Source organism: Meles meles, chromosome 21 (assembly GCF_922984935.1).
Source record: "Meles meles chromosome 21, mMelMel3.1 paternal haplotype, whole genome shotgun sequence".
NCBI lineage: Eukaryota > Metazoa > Chordata > Mammalia > Carnivora > Mustelidae > Meles > Meles meles.
The window spans coordinates 39578701-39602336 of record NC_060086.1 but is presented as its reverse complement, the minus strand read 5'-3'; the positions used below and the strand labels follow the sequence as shown (position 1 = coordinate 39602336).

Below are 23636 nucleotides of genomic sequence, written 5' to 3'. Positions count from 1 at the left end.
ACCATTTGCTGTAGGAGATGGACACAGGAAGCTAGTGGCAAGTGTGGATTCAGCTCTCACTCGCACCTTCTTCCAAGTTTATAACCACCTTGGTGGTTGCTGAACTTCTTCAAACTTCAGTTTGTTGTTCTTATTTACCGTCATCTGTCCCATCTGTCACTGTGCCATCCAGTGTGGTGGCCACAGCTACACGCGACTAGTTAAATGTAAATGAATTCAAATTGGTGAAAACCCAGTTCCTCAGCCACACTAGGCACATTTCAAGGGTACAGTAGCCACACAGGGCTGGTGGCTACTGTATTGGAGTGCATTTCCGTCATCACAGAGAGTTCTATTGGACAGCGTTGGTCTATGAAAAGGGAGACGGCACTCATACTTTAGGGGAAATATAGGAGGAATTTAGTGAGAAAATGCGCAGAGGAAGCATGTGGCTCATGGAGGACGTTCAGTAATAGCATCTGTGATGAGAAGGGAAGTGAGGGAAAAGGAGAGGAAGGGACACCCCTGTACCCGGCTCCTTCTACCTCCCCATTCTAGACATGGTGGCAAATAATCATGGGGAAAGAGGCATGGAAGAGAAAGAAACTTCTGTTAAATACGTTTTATGTGCTCTGTTAACTCTGTGTCCCTCATTATAATTCAACAAGTGTCTCTTCAGTGCCGGCGGTCTCATTTATTCCTCTCTAGCTGGTAAGGAAGATTTTCTGCCCCCACTGGATAGGCAGGTGGAGAAATAGAGGCCCAGGCAGGTGAAGTGATACACCCAGGAGCACAGAGCCAGTTCGTGACGGGGCCAGGGCATCCCCTGTCCTGAGGACCCACAAGACCCTTTTCCTTTCCACCACATTCAGCTGCCTCTGTCAGCAGCATTCCCACTGTTTCTTATTAAGGACCGGGCCCTGGCGCTTCAGGTGACCAAGGATATTTCACCTCATAGTCCTTGCATAGTAATTGGATGTGAGGAACCACGTGGTCCACTGCATGAGCTCTAGAAAAATCCTCATTGCCTGCTCCATGGGGACTGGGAATTTCCTTCAAAGCAGTTATGGAAAAGGAATGCTTTTGCGAACAGCCCAGTCATGCACGTAGACTGCATTATTCGTCGATAAATCAGTTAGTACATTTGGTTCCAGGCCTCGCAGAGCAGCCCTGACAGATGGCCGTCAGTCTGTTTCCATCCCCTTAGCCATGGCCTGCAGATTCTGAGAAGAGGAGAGGGAGACAGCCTCCAGGAAAATGTTGACCCTTATAGTATGGAGTAGGGAATCCTAGCATAGATGTGCATGGGCCAGGTTGTTCTCTGAAAGTCATCTGAGGAATAAAATTGAATTTTGTGACCAGCTCGGGGAACCTTGTTGCACTGAGAAACACGGGATTTTCAGGTGGGAAACACATTAGCATCATCTTGGTGAAGATGCTGGCACTGGGAGGAGGAGGAGGAGGGAGGGCATTTAATTGGGAACGGGCAGGACCTGGCTTTCACTTCCAGCTCTGCAGTTAACTCACCGCGTGGCCTCGAGCAAGCCACATACGTGTTGGGGTCTCACATCAATTATTTGTAAACAGGAAAAAAGAAAGGAAATGTTAAAGATCTAAAAATAGATGCTGATAGCCATGCGGGATTACAGTGCATTCACAGACGCTTTAGGAGACAGAGCCATTTCCAGATTTTATAGGAGCTTCAGAAAAATTAGGCAGACATTGGTGGACATTTCAGGGCCTTACTGAAACCTGAGGTTTTACTTGAGGTGTGTTACAGGGCTGCCTAAAATAATGTTTATTCATCAACTCTTTCTTGGTATGTTCAGAAAAGTGCTCAGAGCATGGCCAGACTGCCTTCAAGTTCAACACCATGCCTTCCAGCTGTGGGGTCTGGGACCAGCTCCTCTGTCACAGCTTAGTCTCCTTGTCCCATCGACAGAAGTAGCAGCCACCTCTTTGGGTTGTCATGGGAGTCAATAAAATGAAGACCAGTACATTGCTTGGTTCAGAATAAACACTCAGAGTACATTAGTCCTTACTGTGATTGTGCAGGCATTGGGCTGCACTCTGGGGGTACAAGATTAAATAAGGCATCATTTAGTCTATGAGGAGCTCAAGTCTAGCGCAGTAACTGTGACATTTTCTGGAAAAACCTTTGAGAATCAGATAAAAGTGATTGATCTTCTACCCAGAAACACACATATACATACATGTGGTTCTAAGGTCAGGAACCACCAAAATTCCATAAACTTTGTATTTTTAGGTTAAAAGACTAGTCTGCTTTGGAACTGTGGGTAAATCAATGTTTATACCCTGTGCAAGAATCTCTAATAACAGGAAAGCATTGGTTGCCGTTTAAAGTTGGTATTGAGGGCAGAGGAGTTTTCCTCGAGCAGGTGATGCTGCCTGAGAATGTTAAAAAAAAAAAAAAAAGAGACTTATTCATGAAACTAAGTTGGGTTGGGAACAGGGCAGGTATGAGAGACCACTGTGTGGAAGACCAGAGGAGCAAGAAAAGCAGGTTAAAAATCATCCAGTCCCTGGTCTCGCATCAGGAAGAGGGTGTGGTCCATTGGCGCCTCCCAGGGTCAGAGATAAGATAACAGTTATCTTTCCAATTCTAGCTTCCTGCAAAGGAGGAGGTCCTTGACCTGAGGAACAATGGAGTGCCCTAATTTCAAGGTTTACATGGGTCTGGGAAGTGGCAGTAATAAGGGTCGCTGGGTGGTTGATCCAAACAGAGGGCCACCAGAGTCCCCGTGGAGCCCTTCTTGACTCAGAGACAGGTCTGTGTACAGCATCTCTTGCATAACCAAGTCATTGACCCAAAGCCTGTCCACTCCACACCAACATCCTTGTCTCTGATTGAGTCCCTAGAAGCAGACCTCAAGGTAGGCTTCTTTGGCAGGTGGCCCCAGGAGACAGTTGGGGAAAGGAGAGAGAGGGAAGTGAGGAAGGAGGTCAATGTAGGTACTTCAAGCAGCAGGTCCTCCTGTGGGCACCTCTGGGTGGTGCTGCAGGGCTGCCTCAGAGTTGTTCCTACTAGGGGCACAGTGTTACCAGTTGAGGGGTTCTCCTGAAACGTTAGTGCTGATGCCCTGCCAGCTTGTTCTGTACATGGAGAAGCGCAGCCCTGGGGTGAGCAAATGCCTCTGAGAGAGTGGCAGGTGCTGTGTGAAGACCCTGGTGTAGGAACAGCCAGGGGATAGGTGTGAGGGACTGATGCATTTGCTACAAGCTTCTGTTAGACACTCGCTTCCAGATGTCCAGTTTCACCGAGAAAGGCATCCCAAGTCCACACTCCAGGACTTGAATCCGTGGTCAAAGCCTCTGATTCCCATCTGACATGATTTTCCAGGCTCGGCTTTTCTGGGTCCTGGAATAGCCATCGATGCTTCTCCTGTCTGGAAAACAGATGTAGGGCATGGGCGAGTCCCCCAGCTCTGACTGCCGGGGAAGGCTTTGCTTCTCCTGCTTGGGACCCTTCCTCACCCGGAGGGCTGGCTAGTGTGTATTCTGATGATTATCAGCACCTCCCTGATGTGCAGATTCCCAGCAGCTCGTGTGTGATCTTGTGGGGAGACCCTCTCCTCCCGAGTCTTTAGAGCTTAGAATTGCACTGTCATTTGTTCTCGAGAAGTAAACACGGTGGCTTTTTGTTCCCCTCAAAGCTTTCCAGCTACTCCCAGTGCAGCCCAGCAGGATCCTGCTCCTAACTCAAACGGAATGCTATATATCGGATTTGTTTGCCTTTGCACATCATCTGCTCACAGATGTTTGTCCTTTGGCTTGTTTCTTTTTCTAATTAATTTTTGATTAAGTTTTGAAACACCTTCTGTCTCCACCAGTTCCTGCCATCACAGGTAATCCTATTTACTCTGAACCCAGCCTGGGGATCTGGGCTCTGGATGGCTCCAGAATCCCAGTGGCTAAGAGGGGATGGGGACTTTCAATTAACTGGTTAAGTGGTCTTATCCCTCTTACCTAGGCAAGGAAGGAGAGTGTTGAATTAAGTGTGAGGGATGGAGGAAGGTGGATGGGTCTGCCATGTCCCTTGGAGGTAATGGGGGGAGTGGAAGAAAAGAGTTAGGGGTGGGAATTACCTGCCAGAAAGAAAATGGTGCCAGTACTGTGGTGCATGTTAAGAACATGGGTAGACATACACACACAGTCACTCACTAGTACCCTTTGAGCCAGTTACTTCATGGTTGGGAATTGCTTAGAAGAAGAAAGAAGAACAAAAATACCGATTGCTAATATCCTGTGTTAGCACTAAGCACGGTGCTAGGCTTTTTGACAAAGTAGCAGCAGAAGCAGTAATAATGTATAATGACAGTAGGCAACACTTATTTCATCTTTACTCTGTACCAAGAACTGTTCTAAATGCTTTATGTTTGTTACTCCGTTTATTCCTTAAAGAGCCCTGTATGGTCCCATTTACAGGATGAGGACACTGAGGCACAGAGAAGTTTAGCGACCTATCTCAGCCTTCACAGCTAGTAAGGGGCAGGGCTGCTATTGAACACAAGCAGGTCACTCCAGTGCCTCCTGTCCTTCCTTTTGTTACCCACCGGCTCCCGAGATTTGAGTCACCAGACACGGAAATAGCCAGGTCAATCTGGGAGAGAAAGTGACAAAAGATGACTTTTCAGCAGCAGTGACGACAGGTGTGCAGCCTGGTTGGAGGCTCATTCATCCCCTGAGCCAAACCAAGCCATGGCTTCCTGGTGCCCTCCTGTATCTGTCAATCCTGGCTTCCCTAGTCCCCCCGCCGTTCTCAGGCCTCCTTCATTCCTCCCTTTTGCACGCTTTACTTGTGGGCTTAACCTCAAAAATCATCCCAGTAATCTGGGACTCACTCTTGCCGGATTCTGTTATGACAGTAACTCCCCTGATAGTTACCATATGATTCTAAATTGTGTTCCACACCAAGAAAGAGGAATATTGGTGTCCATCCAGGTCAGTGCTATAGATCCATGCCCAACTGTAAATGAGGTGCTCTTCCTAGGTGTACCCTGGGCACTTTGCCTTAACCTTCGAAGCCAGCCGTGGAGGTGCCTGCCCAGCTGACAGTGTTGCCCTCATCTTGCCTGCAGTCCACAGATCTTTTGCCATGACCCCCGCTCCTTAATTTTCCTTCGTATGTTGCCTGAGGCATTGTCCTCTCTACCAGGGGTGTCCTAAAACCTGCCATCCCTGCCAGAGAAGATGAAGTACTCAGGGATCATCATGCAGGACAAGGTAATAAGAAAAGTAAGCAGTCATCCGCAGGCCCAGCCCTGCTGAAGCAATTACCAGGTTCTTCCTCGATTTTGAGATTACGGTGGGCAGAGCAGAGACAGCAGTGGTGAAACATAAATTATGTCATCTCTGTGCGATGAGAGGTTCTGAGCATTCCTTCATGCTGTCCTTTTCCTTTTGGCTCCGTAAGTACTGTGTCCTTTTAAAAAGAGTCATTGAACATGTGCACTCAAAGGTGACAGAGAAACCATAAGCTTGGGGTTCTGTGTACAGTGCTCTAAAGGAATTGTTCATTGCTGGGCAGATTAGTGAGTGAAGGAAGCAGGGTGTAATAACCCGGGTATAAATAGGTTCTGAATGTTTCCAGCATTTTATTTGGAGAGCAGGGGCTCTGTATTCAGACCCACCTGAATTCAAATCGCCTTTCCACCGCTTATTAGCCATACATCCCATTTGGGGCTAATTTCTTCACTTCTTTGACCAAGCATTTTAAAAATAGGGGCAGTAAGATCCACATGGCAGAGCTATGCTAAGGACTGAGATAATGTTTAGGAATACCGAGAATGGTTTTTTTCCCTTAATCCACAGGATAACCCTTAGTAAACTCCTTTTATCCCTCCCATAATTAACAGTATTGCATAGGAAGATTCCTGACCTTCCAGAAGCAATCAGTCCATGTGTTCAAACCTTTGCCCATATTGTCCATGCTGCTTAGGATGCCTGCCCTCCATGCGTTATGTTTAGCTCCCAAGAGGCGGAACTGAGATCTAATTCTTGGGGAGCTGGGTATTGGAGTGTTCTTAGGAGCACTCTTTCGCTGGAACTGAGTCTCAGCCTCAGCCTGAGCCCACAAGGAGTTCTGGAGTGTGAGTAGCACCACAGAGTTTCCACATCTTGGAGCAAGTGAAACACACTTTTATACCACGGTACCAGTCATTGACTTGAGGCTGCCCCTGGGGAGAGAGGGGTCAGAGCATACCCTCTCTGGCAGCTTTGGGTAAAGTGTGAGTCTCCAGAGAAGGTGAAAACTGTAAGCTGCTGGCAGCTAACATTCACTTTCTCATCCAGTGCGCTTCTACCCATCTTTTTTTCCCCCGGAGATTTTATTTATCTGTTTGAGAGAGAGAGAAAGAGAGAAAGAGCGTGAGTGAGCCTGAACAGGGGTGAGGGGCAGAGGGAGAGGGAGAAGCAGACTACCTCCTGAGCTGGGAACCGGTACAGGGCTCCATCCCAGGACCCTGAGATCATGACCTGAGCCAAAGGCAGATGCTTTACCAACTGAGCTACCCAGGCGTCCCCACTTCACCCTCCTTTAAGACCTAACTCTATGCCACTTCTTTTTAAGACCCTTTTCTCTCTTACTTATATTCTGACCTTACTCTCTCGGGATCCAAGAGATGTTTCACTAGGGGCACCTTGGTTATAGTACTTACCACACTGTAAGATAATTTATGTTTACAGATGAGACTTGTCTAAACAAAAGAGACCTCTTATGTGGAGAGGGAGGACAGCCAATGAGGTGTGAGCCGAATGAGGGCAGTTCAGGGAGGAAGTGGGCACACTGAAGTGAAGGACGGAGCCTCAGATTCACCATTTCAGCCTCAGCTTGTGTTCTGTGTCCTGGAGTAGGGCAACTCTATAATCGTCTGGCTTGGCATGGGAATTGCCTGGGTATGGCCAGGAGAAATTGTGAAAAGTCAAGAAATTGCGCAGTTAAGTTTCCCGAAAGATTAGGGGTGTGAGTAAAGCCTGGTAAATGTACTGGACCTCTAGCCTGAGGTGGGGCCTACCCTAACCCTTGCTTCCCAGGGTTTGGCAGGAAGGATCCCCTTTCAGCCTGAGTCAGACCCCTGCCTGACCACCTAATGTAATCATTTACTGCACACCTATGCCTGACAACACAAAGCCTGCCTTGATGGTCTTCACTGATGATGATGTGCCTCCTCTGTAACAACCAGAACCCCTCTTAGGTGGGTAGAGGAGACTGTTTGGAGGAGCCCTCAGGAAAGGGAGCCCAGCAGCCTGGGCTTGGTCCAGCTTAATAGAGAACAGAGATGCGAAGTCATGGGGGTGGGCAGTAGAGAGCTGGATGGCATTCTGGCTAAGGATGCTGGGTTTCAAATTCTGGCTTTGAAGCTGTATTAGGATAGCACCAGCCCCTGTTAAAAAAAAACAACACCCCACCCCCCCCACCCCCCCCAATTTCAGCCCTTTAACACAGTACAGTTTATTTTTTTGCTTCCTTAGCACTACAGTGCAGCTGTCCCTGCTGCTCCAACAGCCCTCCACAAGGTGATTCGGGGATCCAGACTTTTTCCATCTTAAAGCATTCCCCTCCTCTTAGTCCTCAGAAGGCCCCAGAAATATTTAGAAATGCCTGAGGAAATATTCATAAATGTATTCAGAAATGCCTGGAGAGAGGTGCACCTGCCTCGTAAGCTTCTTGGTCTGGAAGTGACTTGCATCTCTTTTTGTCTCATTTCATTGGTGAGAACTAGTCACAGAGCACTACCTAGGTGCAAGGGAGCCTGGGAAATGTAGTCCCTGACTGGGCAGCCATTTCCCATTGGCAACTCTGTGTGATGGAAGGAGAAGCATGAATCTTGGTGGATGTTTAGTCATTTCTATCATTTATTAACAGGGAGGCCTAGTGGTCCTGGCCACTCTCCTACCTACCTCCATGTGACCCTTTTGTGTTGTAATTTTCATGACTCTGTTCTACTGTTCTGTGATCCAATAAGAGGTCATTTGTTAGAACGGGGTCTCAGAATCTGTAGGAAAGGAGGAGAGGTTGGAAAGAAACAAGAACCAAACTAGTTCTGGAGTTCTGGGAAGCAGGAATATTCTCACAGCAGGATTGGTCTGGACAGAACCCTATCATTCATGGGATAAATATACCCCAACCATTTGTTTCTCCCTCATGTCACTGATTCAGAAGACCTCAGGAGAGAGGGAGACAGTGCTTGGACATGTGTACATCCGCATTGTCCTGGGGAGATTAAAAAGATGCATCCAGCCTTACATCAACCCTATCTGCTCATCAGAGTCATCTGAAGAGCTCTATGAATACCAATCCCCGGTCCCCTCCCCACGTCAATGAAATCTGGATGCTTGGGGCCAGATCCTGAACAGCAGCCTTCTGACCATCTCTCTGTGACTCCAAAGTGCAGCCAGTATTAAGAATCATGGGATCTGCCCTTTCAGTGTCTGACATGCAAAAAGGGCCACTTCAGTTCACCTCCTCACTGAGACCACACAAAAATGGGGGAGAGATGATTTTCTTGGAATGGAAATTGAGATGTTTTTAAAGATTTTATTTATTTATTTGAGAGAGAGAGAGATAGCGAGAGAGAGCACAACCAGGGGCTGGGGAGAGGGAGAAGCAGTCTCCCCCCTGAGCAGGGAGCCCAACACAGGGTTTGATCCCAGGACCCTGGGTTCATGACCTGAACCAAAGGCAGATGCTTAACTGACTGAGCCACTTAGGCACCCCGGAAATCGAGATGTTCTTAAGAAAAGAGATGAGATGCTGGGCAACCAAAAATGATAAGTGTTCATATACCCAGAATGTGCCTTGGGGTGTGACTTGTGCCCTGCATTCCCCTCCCCACATCCGAACATTCAAGGTCAGTGCGTGTTTTCCCCAGCCTCTGCCTCTATTCTTGTCGAGGCATTATGCCTGCTCACCTCTCCCAGCCTTATATGCCTTTTCTCCAAGGACACGTAGAGGCAAGAGTTAGGGCTTTTTAACCTGAGGGAAAGCATCTCCAATTATGGGATTCCAGGCACCATGACCATGAAGAAAGGAGCTACCGGAGGTAGGGAGGGGGTGGGAGGGGTGGCGGGTGAGGAGTCCAGAGATGTTTCCATAGCAATTTGAATTTTCCCGTAAGGGCTTTGGAAGGAAGGGCTATTACAGCTAGGGCACCGCCTGTGCTTCCCTCCATCTGTGGCTGGTGGGTAAGAAGGGAAAGGAACGGATTTGGAGTCAGGCCAACCTGAGCTCACATTCCTACCCTGACTCTTAATGGCTACGTTGTCTGGAGAAGTTTCCTGACTTATCTGTGCTGTCTGGGAATTAGTTCCCACAGCATTGGTCAAAGGGTGATAATAACCCCTACCTGGCAGAGTGGAGGATTGAATGATGGAGTGTAAACAAAATTCACAGCACAGTGCCTGATACACGAAGTGTGCAAAACCAATGTTAGGTCCCTTTTCTCTTTGCTTTGTGCCATTTGGAGTTACTCAGCCCAGCTTTGCTCTCGATCATCAGTCTGTGGGGAGGATATTATTAGGAAAATGGGTAAAAAATTTGAAAGGATTGGCAGGAACTAGATGGTGTCTAAAAGCTTTCTGTCCATTTTTTTTTTTAAAAAACTGGAGAAAACTTAGAAAACATGGAAAAGAGAGAGAAGAAAATGAAATATCCAATTTTACCTCCTAAAGAAAACCACCACTAATTATTTTTGGTATTTTTCCCACATTTCTCCTATTCATGTTTTAACATAATTGAAATCCTATAGCATATGGTATTTATATTGTTTTTTTTTCTTAATTTGTAAGCATTTTCCTATGTTATTTCAAACCTTGCTTAACCATCACTTTAATAGAAATAGAGTTCTCCGTGAAAAGGGGGTGACTCTGGGAGCGGAAGTCAGTCCCCTGTTGTTGGGCAAGTAGGTAGTTTCCATTATAAAAATGTTAGAAAGCATCCTTTTGTGCCACAGACTTTTGGTATATCTCCAGTGTGTCCTCAGGAGAGATTCCCAAGAGGAGAGCTACTGAGTCAAAGAAAAAGAAGGTTTTAAAAAATCTTTGTCTACATTTCCAGATTTCTGATCTAAATTTGAATACAGACCTATCTTAGCTTTTTATAACTTCGCAGCCTGATCTTAAAAAGCAACAGGGGCTCTCTGGAAGGACACACACATGGCAGTAACTTTTCCCAAATGTGATGGGATCTGGTGAGAATGGGCTCAGGAAGCCCTAGCATCTCCATCCTCACACCAGCCCAGCCTTCTGTCTGCCTCATAATTAAGCTTCAGATAATGTTTATAATCTCTTGGTGTTTTCTGGCACGTGTCAGGGTGACTGATGGGCTTGTCACAGCTCAGACACCCATCATCCCTGTGCTGTAACTACTTTAACCTTCCTAATACACCAACTTCAAGGGCAGACCAAGGACAGGGATTTGTCAGCCCCTTTCTGCTCAGCCTCCCCTCCACAGGCGGCTTTTCCTTTCCTATCTCCGCCCTGCATCCTCTTGCTCCTCTCAAAATCATCCACAAGATAGACCTAAGGCAGTTGTTCAACACCATAAGTAAAACTATTCTTAGGTTACAAGCTGCCAGAATTTTGAAGCAAGTGCGTGTAAATATTTCATTTCTGACAGTGAGAGTTATTAAGAGAAACCTTGTGCATTTTCTAGAAGAATTTTAAGAGACGTTTATTCATTGGACATGTCTGGAGCCTATAGAATTTGGTTGGGGGTTGTTGAATATCATCTGTGAATGGGTTCTTTCCTTTTTTACACTCATATTTATAAATCTGGGCTGAGTTCTGGTGGTTGCAACCAAGTCCTGGGCTAGAGTGGAGGAGAGGGATGGCGGGGAGAGAGGCAGCTGCCTGCTTTAAAAAATACCCATTTGGGTGGTCTGTTCACCGGCTGTTCCATTAAGTGCATGGGACTTAAAATACCAGGTGTTGGGACTGCCGCTGTGACAGTCAGTACACCAAACTCACGGGAACGACAGCCGTCTGATCTCCGTCTCCATCTCCATACCAGACATTCCCATGAATCCATGCCAAAAAGGCAGTGAGATCGATTTCTGTGTGTTTTCTAAGTGAGGAAACTGAGGCACAGAGACGTGAAGTAGCTTTCCCTTTGCCATGCACACAGCCTGTAAGTGGTAGAGCAAGTATTTACAAAGCCCAGGGATTTCTGATTCCAGAGCAACCCATATACATTTTACCAGCTGGAGATCAAATCGCGCTCCCTGAACATCATCACCTGACAGTAAATCTGGAGTATCGCATGTAGAGATGCACAAAGAACAGCACAGTGCACGTGGTTCTGTGAAAGGAAAGATAACTTCACCATTTAACTCTGTGCCAGGGACCGTGTCAAGCACTCTTGAATATTTTTTGTTTAAACGTGTTTTCCATTTTGTAAGCATACCATTACAGGTTTGGAAAAGAGACCTACCTTTTGTTGTGATTATCTATTGCTGTGATCAAAGTACCCCAAAACCTAGTGGCACAAAACAGCAGCCATTTATTATAGCTCAGGATTTTGAGAGTCAGGAATCTGGACATACACTGACTGAGGTTTCTTGGTGGTGTTCAGCTGCCAGACGGACCGCCTGAGGGTCCAAGGTGGCTTTTCTTAGTGGATGGCACACTGGCCAGGGAGGCTGGAAGTTTGGGCTGAGCTGGAACTCTCTATCAAAGTGTCTCAATGTAGCCTCTTCCTGGTGGTCTCACCATAGTTGAACCTCTGATGTAGCAGATGAGGGCACTCAGAGAGGGTCCCCACAGACAATAGTAGCAGCTGCCAGTCTTTTAAGGCTGGCCCAGAACTGAAACAATATCCCTTCTGCTGTAATCTCTTAGTCAGGGTAGTTTTAGAGACCACTCAGATTCATGGATTGAGAGCACAGACCCCACCTCTCAGGGGAAAAAGTACTCTAGAACGTGTGGCCAATTTCAGTCACTACATGTGCCCAAGATGACATACTTAGAAAGTGGTAAAAGCAGGTTTTGAACCCAGAACCTGACTCCACAACCATGCTTAGTATCCCTTGTCTCCACAGAATTCAACTATTGCAGGTAGGACGTTGCACGGAGAGATGCCAGTGTTTACTGTTTAAGAGGTAACATGGAACCAACACCCCAGAGGAGTAGTGGGGAGAGAAGCATTTCCTTGTTCTCAGTTTACAGGGAAGTGAACTCTCTTAGATGAGGAAAGTGACCTCAAAGCCACTTAGCTGCTGAGTGACAGGAATCCCATTTGTCTTATTCCACATCCCAAGCACGTTTCTGCTTTATTATTCTTTGATGATAGCCCTTGAAGGTATTCTATGTACACCAGTGAAAACAACCCAGAGATTCAGTCAGTTCAAGGAAGAGTTGACTCAATATGGTGAAGAATTCACAACCTGTCGCTGACCCCTTTGGTCAAGGTGACTAAAATGTTTTCTGTTATCCCAGAATAGATCATTAGGATCATAACTGAATACAAAGGAGTGCTGAATATCTCTTCCACTTGAAAGAGGGCCAAACACAAGGGCTCAGATACCTCCTCAGGGCTCTGTCAGGGGGACAAGCCAGCTCGGTTATAGATAAAGAAGCAGAAGATCAGAAGATTTGGGGAGAGAGGAGAATTATTGGTGTGAGCGTGAAGAAAAACTGAACTCTGAAGGGATCTCTTATAGATCTTGAGGAGCCAGCAATAAGAGGACTCCGTCTGCTCATGCAGAGTCTTTGCTGATGGTCCCTTTCTGGTTATTTGAGTTGAGGAGAAAACAGAGAGTGGATAAGAAGGAAGGGAACAGTTTCAGTCTCAGCCTTGCTCTTGCAAACTGACCAGTGAGTTTCCTCTATGTCAAGAGGGATACCACAGGAGAGGTTGTGGAGAAAGGGGAACGATCTTACACTATTGGTGGGAATGCAGGTTGGTACAGCCACTTCGGAAAAGAGTGTGGTGTTTCCTCAAAAAGTTAAAAATTGCACTACTGGGTATTTACCCCAAAGATACAGGCATAGTGAAAAGAAGGGCCACATGCACCCCAATGTTCCTAGCAGGAATGTCCACAATAGCCGAACTGTGGGAAGAGTTGAGATGTCCTTCAACAGACAAATGGATAAAGAAGATGTGGTCCATATACACAATGGAATGTTACTCAGCTGTTAGAAAGGATGAATACCCAACTTTTCCATCAACATTGATGGAACTGAAGATTATGCTGAGTGAAATAAGTCAAGCAGAGAAAGTAAATTATCATATGGCTTCACTTATTTGTGGAACATAAGGAATAGCATGGAGGACATTTGAGAAGGAAGGAAAAAATGAAGGGAGGGAAATCAGAGGGGGAGATGAACCATGAGAGACTAGGGACTCTGGGAAAGGGTTTTAGAGGGGAAGGGGGGGATGGGTTAGCCTGGTGAGGGTATTAAGGAGGGTACATATTTCATGGAGCACTGGGTATGATACGCAAACAGTGAGTCATGGAACACTACCTCAAAAACTAATAATGTACTATATGGTGATTAACATAATAAAAACATAATAATAATAATAATAAAAAAGAGGATACCACAGAAGAGCTAGGTTTGAGCCATCTGGCCTGTGTACCCAAGAGGACCAGCTGCAGAGTGAGGGGACCTCAGGACCAAGAGATTGTGAGTTATACTGACCGAATCAATCATTAGGAGAAATTGGAAGAGGTTGGGTGGAAATGGATTTTCTATCAGGGAATCATGTAGAGGGGTCTTGGGCAAGGCAGTGCTGAAATGAAGAGATAAACCATCTTCTCCTCTTTGAATTATAGCTTGACCATATGTACAAACACCCTTGCCATTATATGTGGCCACATGACTGAGCTCTAGCCAGTAGAATGTAAGCTGAAATTCATGACATTTTCCTGGGTCTGGTTCATAAAGACAACCATAGTATTCCTCCATGTGTTCTCCTGGCTGGCTGGTTTGAAGATGACCATGGTGACCTTGGAAGCCACATATTAAAGATGGCAGAGACTCTTTCAGTCTGGATCCCTCAATGACCGTGTGGAGGAGAGCTGTCCTCTAATATGTTCTTCCACCTAGGACTGTTACGTGGGCAAGAAATGAATACCCACTGTGTCAAGCCATTACACATTTGGTTGCTGCAGCTTCAACGTCCCTGGCAAATATAGAAGGGCTCTATCCACAGGCTTCCCCAAATTCACCTGTAACCCATGTAAGTATCTAGAATCATAGAGACCTGGGTTCAGTTCACTGCTCTACCAAAGAAGTAATTTAGGCTCTTTAATCCTTATCTAGATCCATTTAAAGTGAGCTCTACCAGTCAAATGAACTAATAAATTATTTTGTGTCCTTAGAGTGTTTTGAGTTGTTTCTATCCCATACTACCAAAAAAGGCCTACCTACCACTACACCTACAAAATTAAGAATGGTACCCCAAAATGTTCAGCACAGGAGATTGAATAGTTTGGAGCAACAGAGCCCCAGATTGTATTTGGGCATCTCAGATTCAGGCCCTTAGGAGACTAAGTGGGTGTGCCTGAGTGGTGATCTTCCCTCTATCAATCAACTCAGTCCTTACCTATTCATCTGTGGGAAGTCCCAGGAGAAAATCCGTATCTCTGTTGTGTAGGCGTAGTCCCTGCCTGGGTTTTGAAGGCAGTTTTGTAATCGGATTTGCATTCAAACCCTGCGTCTGACACTCTGTCCTGTGGAAAGGAACTTAGCATTCCAACCTCAGCTTCCCTATCTGCGAATGTGGCAGGAGAGCCAGCTCCTAGAGTTGAGGTGAGGATCTCAAGGTAATCATGTGCATCAAGTTTCTAGCACAAGCGACGAGGAAACCCTTAATGTCGGCTTTGCAATTTCAAACACATGTAGAGAAATGGAAGAAGAGGAAGGAAATGATTAAAGGGATGGGAAATGGCTGGAACAAAGCTTTAAGGAGTGTCCTGCCGGGAGTTTCCGGCATCCCTTCTGTGCCCTATGCTGGTGCACAGAATGGCTCACCTCAAAGATGGCTCTAATCATATCAGCCCCTGCTGGAAACCCTCTGATGGCTGCTGCTGACAAGATAAAAGCCAAATGCCTTAGCCTGGCACCTGCAGCCCCTACAGAAACCTCATTCATTCAGCTGGCCTCTGCAGTCTGTGCTAGGTGCCCAACATACCACAGCAGATCAGAGATGGGGCCTGAGCTCTGTGGGTGCCACATTTCGGAATAAGGCCTGAGCTGTGTTAGAAGTGAATCTAACAGAATCAGAACTATAATATCAACCCCCAATGCAGTATTTAGCGCTTCTCGTCGCTTTCACCATTTGCTTCTCCTATATGTATCTAATATGTGGGATTCCAAATCCCGGTATGATTTACCTCCAGTTGGCCACAAGCCCCACCACTCCCTATCATGACCCTATGACCCAGCTCCTACTCTGTCATATGAATGGGTGAGAGAGTTGTGTATAGTTTACTCTTCAATGAGGAAAAGAAACCCAGCACTTCTCTGAAGTCTCTTATTAATATTGAAACACTATAGAGCTTTATTTTTATCCTATTTTAAGTTTATGTTTAGTTTGACAAATAATACGTGGATACATTCTTAATGAAAACATTTCAAGCAATTTAGTAAAAGAAAGTTGCCCACAACTTTCTTCAACCCATCAATTCTCACTCAAGTTCCATTTTCCTCCTTAGAGGTAGACCTTTTGTTAGCTCGATGAGTACCCTCCTGGACATTTTTCAGACATACACCTATGTGTGTGCAGAGAGGGAAAGAGGAATGTGTAATGCAAATAGACCTAAGGGTTGTTTATTTTTTTCAGAGATTGGTGCAATTTTGTGTGTCCTTTTCTTCATCTTTTCTTTTTGATTTATCATATGTGTTATTGTCTTTTCATGTCAGAACCCTATGAAAAACATTATATTCTAACTCTGTATAATATTTCATAATACAGATACATCATAATTGGTTTGGCTTAGAGGATCATAAATTTGGAGTCCAACAGCCACATATGTATTTTGTTTGGGCAGAACCATATCTAGCTATTTTATTTTTTTTTTAAATTTTTGTAAAGATTCTATTTATTTGAACGAGAATGAGAGAGAGAATGTGCGACGAGGGAGGGTCAGAGGGGACTTCATGATCATGGGGACTCCAGGATCATGACTTGAGCTCAAGGCAGTCGCTTAACCAACTGAGTCACCCAGGTGCCCCTATCTAGCTGTTTTACATTCAAATCGCTTTAGGTAGAGTATGCAATCTCTAATTTCCACACAGACCCCTCCATTCCCTATTATTTTACAGGCAGCCCACTTTATACATTTTCATTACTTCCCTGGCCCTTGTGGGTATTGGTGTGTTCAAACTCAGTATTTCAGCCATTCTTTTACTTGTGGATGTTTAAAGTTTTTTAGAAATGTATTGTTATTGTGAACAATGCTGCACTGCATAGCCATATCTATGCGTCTTTCTGTGTGTGTTATCTGTCTAAGGTATATGTAAGAATTAGGTTGGCACGAATTAAGTGCGGAGTCACAAAAGTTAGAAGTTAGGAGAGACACACAGAGTTAGGAGACACACACTCTGATTGTGAAGTAGAGAAAAATCCAAGTAGGTTGAGAACCGTCTTGCCCTTGTGCTCAGTGAAGCAGGGAGAGGCATACTGTGTAAGACCTGCAGCTGCCGGGTATCATGCTGCCCTTCCATCTTCCCATTGGTTTTCAGCAGGAAGATGTGTATGTGTACAAGTGCGCAAACATGCGTGTGCGCACGCGCACTCACACACACACACACACACGTGAGATTGTGTAGCCCGGGCATCTGTGGCAAATTGCTTGGGAATCGGGTTTTCTTCCCGCCCCAGGTCTAATAGGGCTCCAGAGCAAAGAGCAATAGCGGGGAGGCTCTCGGCTCTGATATTCATCACACCTTGTAGTGTTTCTCCAAGGCTGGCCCCTGGATTCATGGTTTGGCAAGCCTCAGGCCATGGCTAATGGACTCTCCTGGCAGAGGTCAGTTTGAAGGCTGGCCTCCTGTTGAGGAGGCTAATGATGCGTGAAGCTGCCCAGTGGGCAGCAAGCTCTGTCTGAACTACTTCTGGGGCTAATGCTTAGGTGAGGGCTGGTCTCGTACCTTGAGGCGAGCGTGGGAGAGGTGCTTCTGGGAGCTGGGCCAGCATGAGCTACAGGGACTGGTCAGCTAACTCAGGAAGACACAGATTCCTAAGCACTTTGCTGGAGTCACAACAGTGAGCTGGTATTGATCCATATCATAGTCCATGTGGGCTGCCTTAACAAAATATCCTGGTCAGGGTGGATTAAACAACAGAAATTTATTTGTCATAGTTCTAAAGACCGGAAGTCCAAGGTCAAGGTGCCAGCAGGGTTGGTGTCTGGTGAAGCTTGTCTCCTTGAGTTACAGATGGCCTCCTTTGTGTTCTGTCCTCATGTAGCCTTTCCTCGGTGCATACAGGTGGAGCGAGAGATGAAGCAAACGGAAACTAGCTCTTTGGTGTCTCTTCTGATAAAGACACTAACCCCATCATGCATAGCCCACGTTCATTACCTCATCTAAACTGAATTACTTCCCAAAGACCCCATCCCAAAATGTCATCACTTGGGGGTTAGAGCGTCATAAATTTTAAGGTGACACAGTTCAGACCATAGCAATCTGGTAGGAAAATATGACTGAGGTTGCCCAAGTCAACCTTGGATGTAGGAATGAAAGTTGCAAGACAGAATGTTATCAGAAAAAAAAGTCTTATCGACCTCTATGCATATTTTGAACGTATATGAATGATGTATTTTGAACGTATATGAATGATGGTGTGTGGTGTCTAAGTAAAATATTTTTTTTCATTAACCTACTGAGCCACCCAGGTGTCCTGAAATCTTTTTTTTTTTCTTTTCTGTTACATAAACTAACCCATTTATTATAGGCTAGTAGTGTTGTGAGTGGTGGAACATCTACAGGTCTTTCAACTCTTTCAGTCCTCTGATGGGGGACTTTATTGTGGCAGCAGTTTTGGTGGTGTAGGTCCAGGTACCGCCCGCTGTGGTTTTCATGTAGGGAACACAGTGCCAGATCTCCACAGCTTGTCTTTTTGTCTTGGTTTTGCCACAGAAGGAACCACTGAAACTTGGCATGCTGGCTTATTGCAGTCTTCTTCAATGTTTTCCTGAGGGAAGCACCGTTAGGGGTCCTGTATTTACCGACGATTCCTTCTTTCTGTGTTTAGCCATGTTGCTGCAAACTAGGTATGCGCCCAGAGAGAGAAAAGGGGCTGTGGGTAGGAGCCATACAGTCTGTGTGATGTTATCTTGGGCTTTAATTTAATTTCCCTACTTAATAATGTTCTGGGCCTGGAAGAATTAACTTTTCTAAACCCCATGTTCTCCTCTATGAAATGGGAATAATAAAAGCTATTCTGGGGATGAAATGAGACAGTAAGTGTAAAGTTGGCACAATGCCTGGCACAACGCTTTGTTTCACAATATTTTGAGGCATTTTGAACACAGAAAGCTACAGTTGCTGTAGTTTGTTGTTTTACCTTCCACTAACACTGACTCGAAACTTTAAGGGAAAAAAAAAAAAACCCTCAAATATGTCTTCAATGCCTTTGCTTTTTCAGTGTTCATTTAATCATTATCAGTGCACGGGCATTGCACACAGCCCTCCCCCCCCCTTTTTTTCCTGGCAAGATGGTTATAATGTGTTGAAAATATTAATTATCTTCTTCACCTTCTACACAGGCCTGGAAAAAACAAATCTTGTTGCTGTGCTTGGTAGAAGAAAAAATACCTCTGTGTGTGTGTGTGTGTGTGTGTGTGTCTGTCTGTCTGTCTGTCTGTGCATCTGTGTGTGTGTATGTGTCTGTGTGTGTGTTGCACTCATTGTCCCCTTGGGTCATAACAAATTATTGATGCCAGTTCCTTTAAAAAGACAATTAATCCAATTGCCTTCTCATTGAATCAATACTAATGTCTTTTTTTTCCTTTAACTTTCAGGTTTTGACGAGCCTGGCTACCAGCAAAGCTGAGGTAGGAAATGTGGTTTTGCTGTCTCTTTGGAGGACATTTTGACGTGGTTTCCTTCTGTCATGCAGTGAAATGGGTGTCCTAGTTGTGATCTGCTCTGTTCAGTGTCCTGGTGGTTTGCATAAGACATCGTTAGTTGGCTGGTTTCATCCTGATGTTTGGGGCTGATGACCAGGTGCTCACTGAGTAGCCTGGTAAAGGTGGTTGGTGGTTTCAAAGCCAGATGTCCTGTTTGCTTCTGTCCTGGTGACTTCAAACTCTGTCAGTATATATATACATTATGATTCCAACTTCACTAAGATAAGATACTAAGCAGTGAAACCTCCATCTGTTTCTATGCCCTTTTTCCATCTCCTCCGTCCTCTTCCTCACCCTTCTTGTCCTCTGGGGCATCAAGGGAACTGTGACTGAGACTGGTAAAGGATAAAAAAGACATGGGTTGGAGGTCATTAGCAAGGTGACCATCATTGGGAATTGTGTGTTATGTTCTTTAATGAATATTTCCAAAATATTTCCAGTGTCATGGGGGAGTTGCAGTCCCAATCCCAAGTTATTGTGTGGATAGAACAAGAAGCATGGACTCTGGACTCAAGAGCTTGGGTTCGTTGCGGCATTGTGCATCACTATCACTGCCGAGACTCCCTCTCCTCATGTGCCCAGTGAGGATAATTACATCTCCTTCGGCTCTATCACACAGGTGTGGAGGCAGATTCCGGCAGGGCTCTACAAAATATAAGGGGACAACATGATTCAAGGGTGGAAACTCCAGTTGAATGTCTATATCCTTGGATATGCTGGTTTGGTGTGCAAAAGTTTTCCAGGAACTTTGATGCATTACTAGTGTAAATGTTACTTTGAAATGCCTAGTGAGATGGGAATTTGGGAAGCAGGTCAATGGGAAGGGGAAGGGGGTGGAAAGCAGAAGGATGGGGTAGAGTGAAGAAGCCACTAAAATCACTTGCTTCCCATGATCTTGTGACCAGTGACTTGAGATAGTCTTGTATCTCCCCAAACTTAATTTCCTCATTTTCAGAATGAGAATGACAATGCAGATCATGGGAAGTTGTTGAGAGAATTAAAATGGCAGTGGCAGGGTTTACTCTTCTAGTCTGCTGTTACTAGAATACCAGTTTTCATGTATTCAGCATGAATACCCCATTTACTATGTAGGGCTCTACAGGTACCATCTTATAAAAGTCCTTACAGAGGGGTGCCTGGGTGGATCAGTGGATTAAAGCCTCTGCCTTTGGCTCAGGTCATGATCCCAGGGTCCTGGGATCGAGCCCCACATCAGGCTCTCTGCTTAGCAGGGAGCCTGCTTCCTCCTCTCTCTCTGCCTGCCTCTCTGCCTACTTGTGATCTCTGTCTGTCAAATAAATAAATAAAATCTTAGAAAAAAATCCTTACAGAAATGTTGTGATATACACACAGTTATAATCCTCCTTTTCAGAAGAATAAACTGAGCCTCGGAAAGACTCAATAACTTTCCTAGAGCCATTCAACTAATGAATGATGGAGCCAGGATTCAAGATAGGGTGCAAAGTATTGGCTCTTAACTGCCATGCCATGTGTCTTCATTCAGGCTGCTGTAAGAACATCACATAGACTGAATAGTTTAAAAAACAGAAACTTATTTCTCACAGTGAGGAAGGTTGGGAAGTCCAGGGTCAAGTCTCTGGCAGATCTGATATCTGGTAAGGACTCTTTCTGGTTTGCAAAATAGCCATCTACTCCTTGTATCCTTGTGTGGCAAGAGAGCAGAGAGAGGAGGCAAGCTCTTCTTTCTTTGCTTATAAGGGCACAAACCCCATTCATGAGGGCTTCACCCTCATGATCTAATCACTCACAAAGGCCCCACCTCCTACTACCATTACATTGGAGGTTAGGATTTTAACCTGTGAATTTTGGGAGGACACAAGCCTAAAAGTCCACAACATCCCATGAAAACCTGGTGCACAGTGGATGTTCAGTAAATGTTAGCCCTGCCCCTCCTTAAGGGCCAGTCCAGCTTTCTGGATCATACCTGAATGTATCTCAGGCCTCTGAGGTCAGCACCACGGACAGTTGCCTGTTCCCTGTGATCTCCCATCTTTCTGCTTTTCCCCTAGTCCCACATTTGTGTCACAGTTGGCAATTTAAAACAAACAACAATAAGAACACCTTTACATATGTTGCCCCTTTTCAGTTTCACAGAAGTCACATATGGGAGGATATTATTACTGCCATTTTCAGGTTTTAAAATGGAGTTTTAGAGAATTGGAATGCTGTAAATATTGGTGAAATGTTTAATTGTCTAGTAATTGCACACCTTGTGTGCCCAACAGAACTGAATGCTTATGTCCACCAAAAAGTGTACCTAGGATTTTTCATAGAAACTTGATCATAGGCAAACAAAATGTCCACGAATGAGATTACAGTTTAATAAATTATGGTATAGCTATGCAATGAATACAAGGGAGCAATCAAAAAGAATTATGTATACGGTGCCTGGGTGGCTCAGTGGTTTAAGCCTCTTCCTTCGACTCAGATCAGGATCTCTGGGTCCTGGGATCGAGTCCCACATCGGGCTCTCTGCTCGGCAGGGAGCCTGCTTCCTCCTCTCTCTGTCTGCTTGCCTCTCTGCCTACTTGTGATCTCTGTCAAATAAATAAATAAAATCTTCTTTAAAAAAAAAGAATTATGTATAGATATACGAAACAATCTTTATGAATATCAGAAACATAATGTTGAGTGAAAAAAAAAATCAGAATAGAAGAATGCACTCTGATTTTACTAGCCTGCATTTAAAACCAGCACTCATCTCTGGTGACTAAAGAAACAACTGTGATTACCTCTGGGAGGTACTGATTGGGTGGGGGGCATAAGAGAACTTACTAGAGATGAAAATATTCAACAACACCACCTGGCTATGATCCCACAGGTAACGAGCGCGTGTAACATTTATGGAGCACTGTACTTAGAGTATGCGCACCTCATAGTACAAAATTAGTAGATCAACAGGAGGAGAGGGAGGAAGACAGGAGAAGAAAAGGAAAGAAAATGCAAACATTCAAAATATAAAACAAGATAATGAAAAAAAAAAAAGGATGATCAGGTCGGGGAAGTAGTATGAAAGTATAGGAATGCTCAGCCTATAGACAAAACTGTAAATCAAAAATAGCCTAAATTGACTCACTCATCCATTCCTTCCTTTCTTGATTTTTACTCTGGACTCCTATTTCCCAGATGGAACAGGTTTTAGAAAAACAACAACAAAAACTTTTTCTTTCTCCTAACCGTTGTTTCTGAGGCTCAATTGTAATTGCTGCAGCCAGATCATATTTTTTTGCGCTACTGCAGGGAGGTAACCTTTTATTAATTGAATTTCTAATGGCAATTCATCAAAGCAAGCGATCACCATTATTTAATGTGTGATCCATATTCATGGCATGTTCTGTTAGGTAAATAATAGTGGCTCTGGGAAAGTGCTTCTGTGAGGTCCTTTTCCTTCTCAAACGACTTTCTTTTTTCCTAAGTACAGACAAACGATTGTAATTTCAGAAGAATAAACCCCACCTGTGGAGGAGTCATTGGTTACAGGGAGGACAAGAAGAATTACAAACCCACAGAATCAGTGAGAATGAATGGCTTTGCCAGTTCCCTTTCTCTCTACAGATTGACAGTGAATATGTGAATAACGTTTGCTAAATCTGGACTTTGAAAACATGACAGCAAGCTGTTTGTGCCAATAATTTTTCATGGCATATGCCACCCCTCCCCGCACCACACACAGTTTTAATAAGATGGCACATGGACTATTGAGAAATGTTAAAACCCTGCAGAGGAAAGAGCTTTATCTTGTGACCAAATTCTGCCCAGCAATGCTTATGACAGCTGAAGAATTTATCTTAAATTCCCTCTGCTAGCCGCAAAGCACATGGCCCTTTGTCTCCGAGCAGCCTGTAAGAACCAAACTAAGATGTCACATACATAATATAACAGATAAATGGCCCAATTTCCATGTCCACATGATGAATGGAATGCAAGTTCAGCACACACATATTTGCACATTAATTGGCCCTGCATGGTTCCATTTTGTTCCTAAGTTGCTACTGTATGTCTCGTGGACTTCTTCCCCTTCAGAATCATTAAGCTTGTTTTATCGCACAAATGCATACACATTTCCCCCCTGTTTATCGTCACGCAGCTTGCCCTGCTGAGAGAGAACCAAGTAACCTGGGCATAGCCGTTGGATTGCAAATGCCTGCATCTGAGTTCTCTCCACCACCAACTGCACATTAACACAAAGATCCGAGACCCAGCCCCACAGTTGGCTATGCTGACAGCCAAACAAAGGAGGTTGCAGGCGAGGATGTTTGAAAAAAAAAATCATTTCTTTTCAGTTAGCAGTTGGTTTCTTGCCTCACCTTAATGATTTCCTGTTGATAGTTTAATGGCAATATAAACCCAGTGGAGGGCCTCAATTTTGATAAATTGGCCTGCTCCTATTTCATGGCAAAGGAATCGGACTGAGATTGATTGATACTATAGTTTTGCCATTCCAAATAATTGCAGTGGCAAACAGTGCAGGTGGTAAAGCCCAGGGGCCTTCAGGAAATGTAGGTAGAATCTCCCTCCCACGAATCCCTTTTTCCTTCC

The 23636-nt window shown here is 44.9% G+C and overlaps 1 protein-coding gene across 1 annotated transcript in view; it reads left to right on the top strand.

Moving 5' to 3' along the window:
* The window catches only part of RBFOX1 (RNA binding fox-1 homolog 1), a 1785930-nt gene that overhangs the window by 198332 nt on the left and 1563962 nt on the right, over nucleotides 1-23636 (top strand). The window contains exon 2 of the mRNA XM_045993974.1: nucleotides 18969-19001. The gene's annotated coding sequence lies outside the window, so the exon portion shown is untranslated. The remainder of the gene's footprint in view (nucleotides 1-18968; nucleotides 19002-23636) is intronic.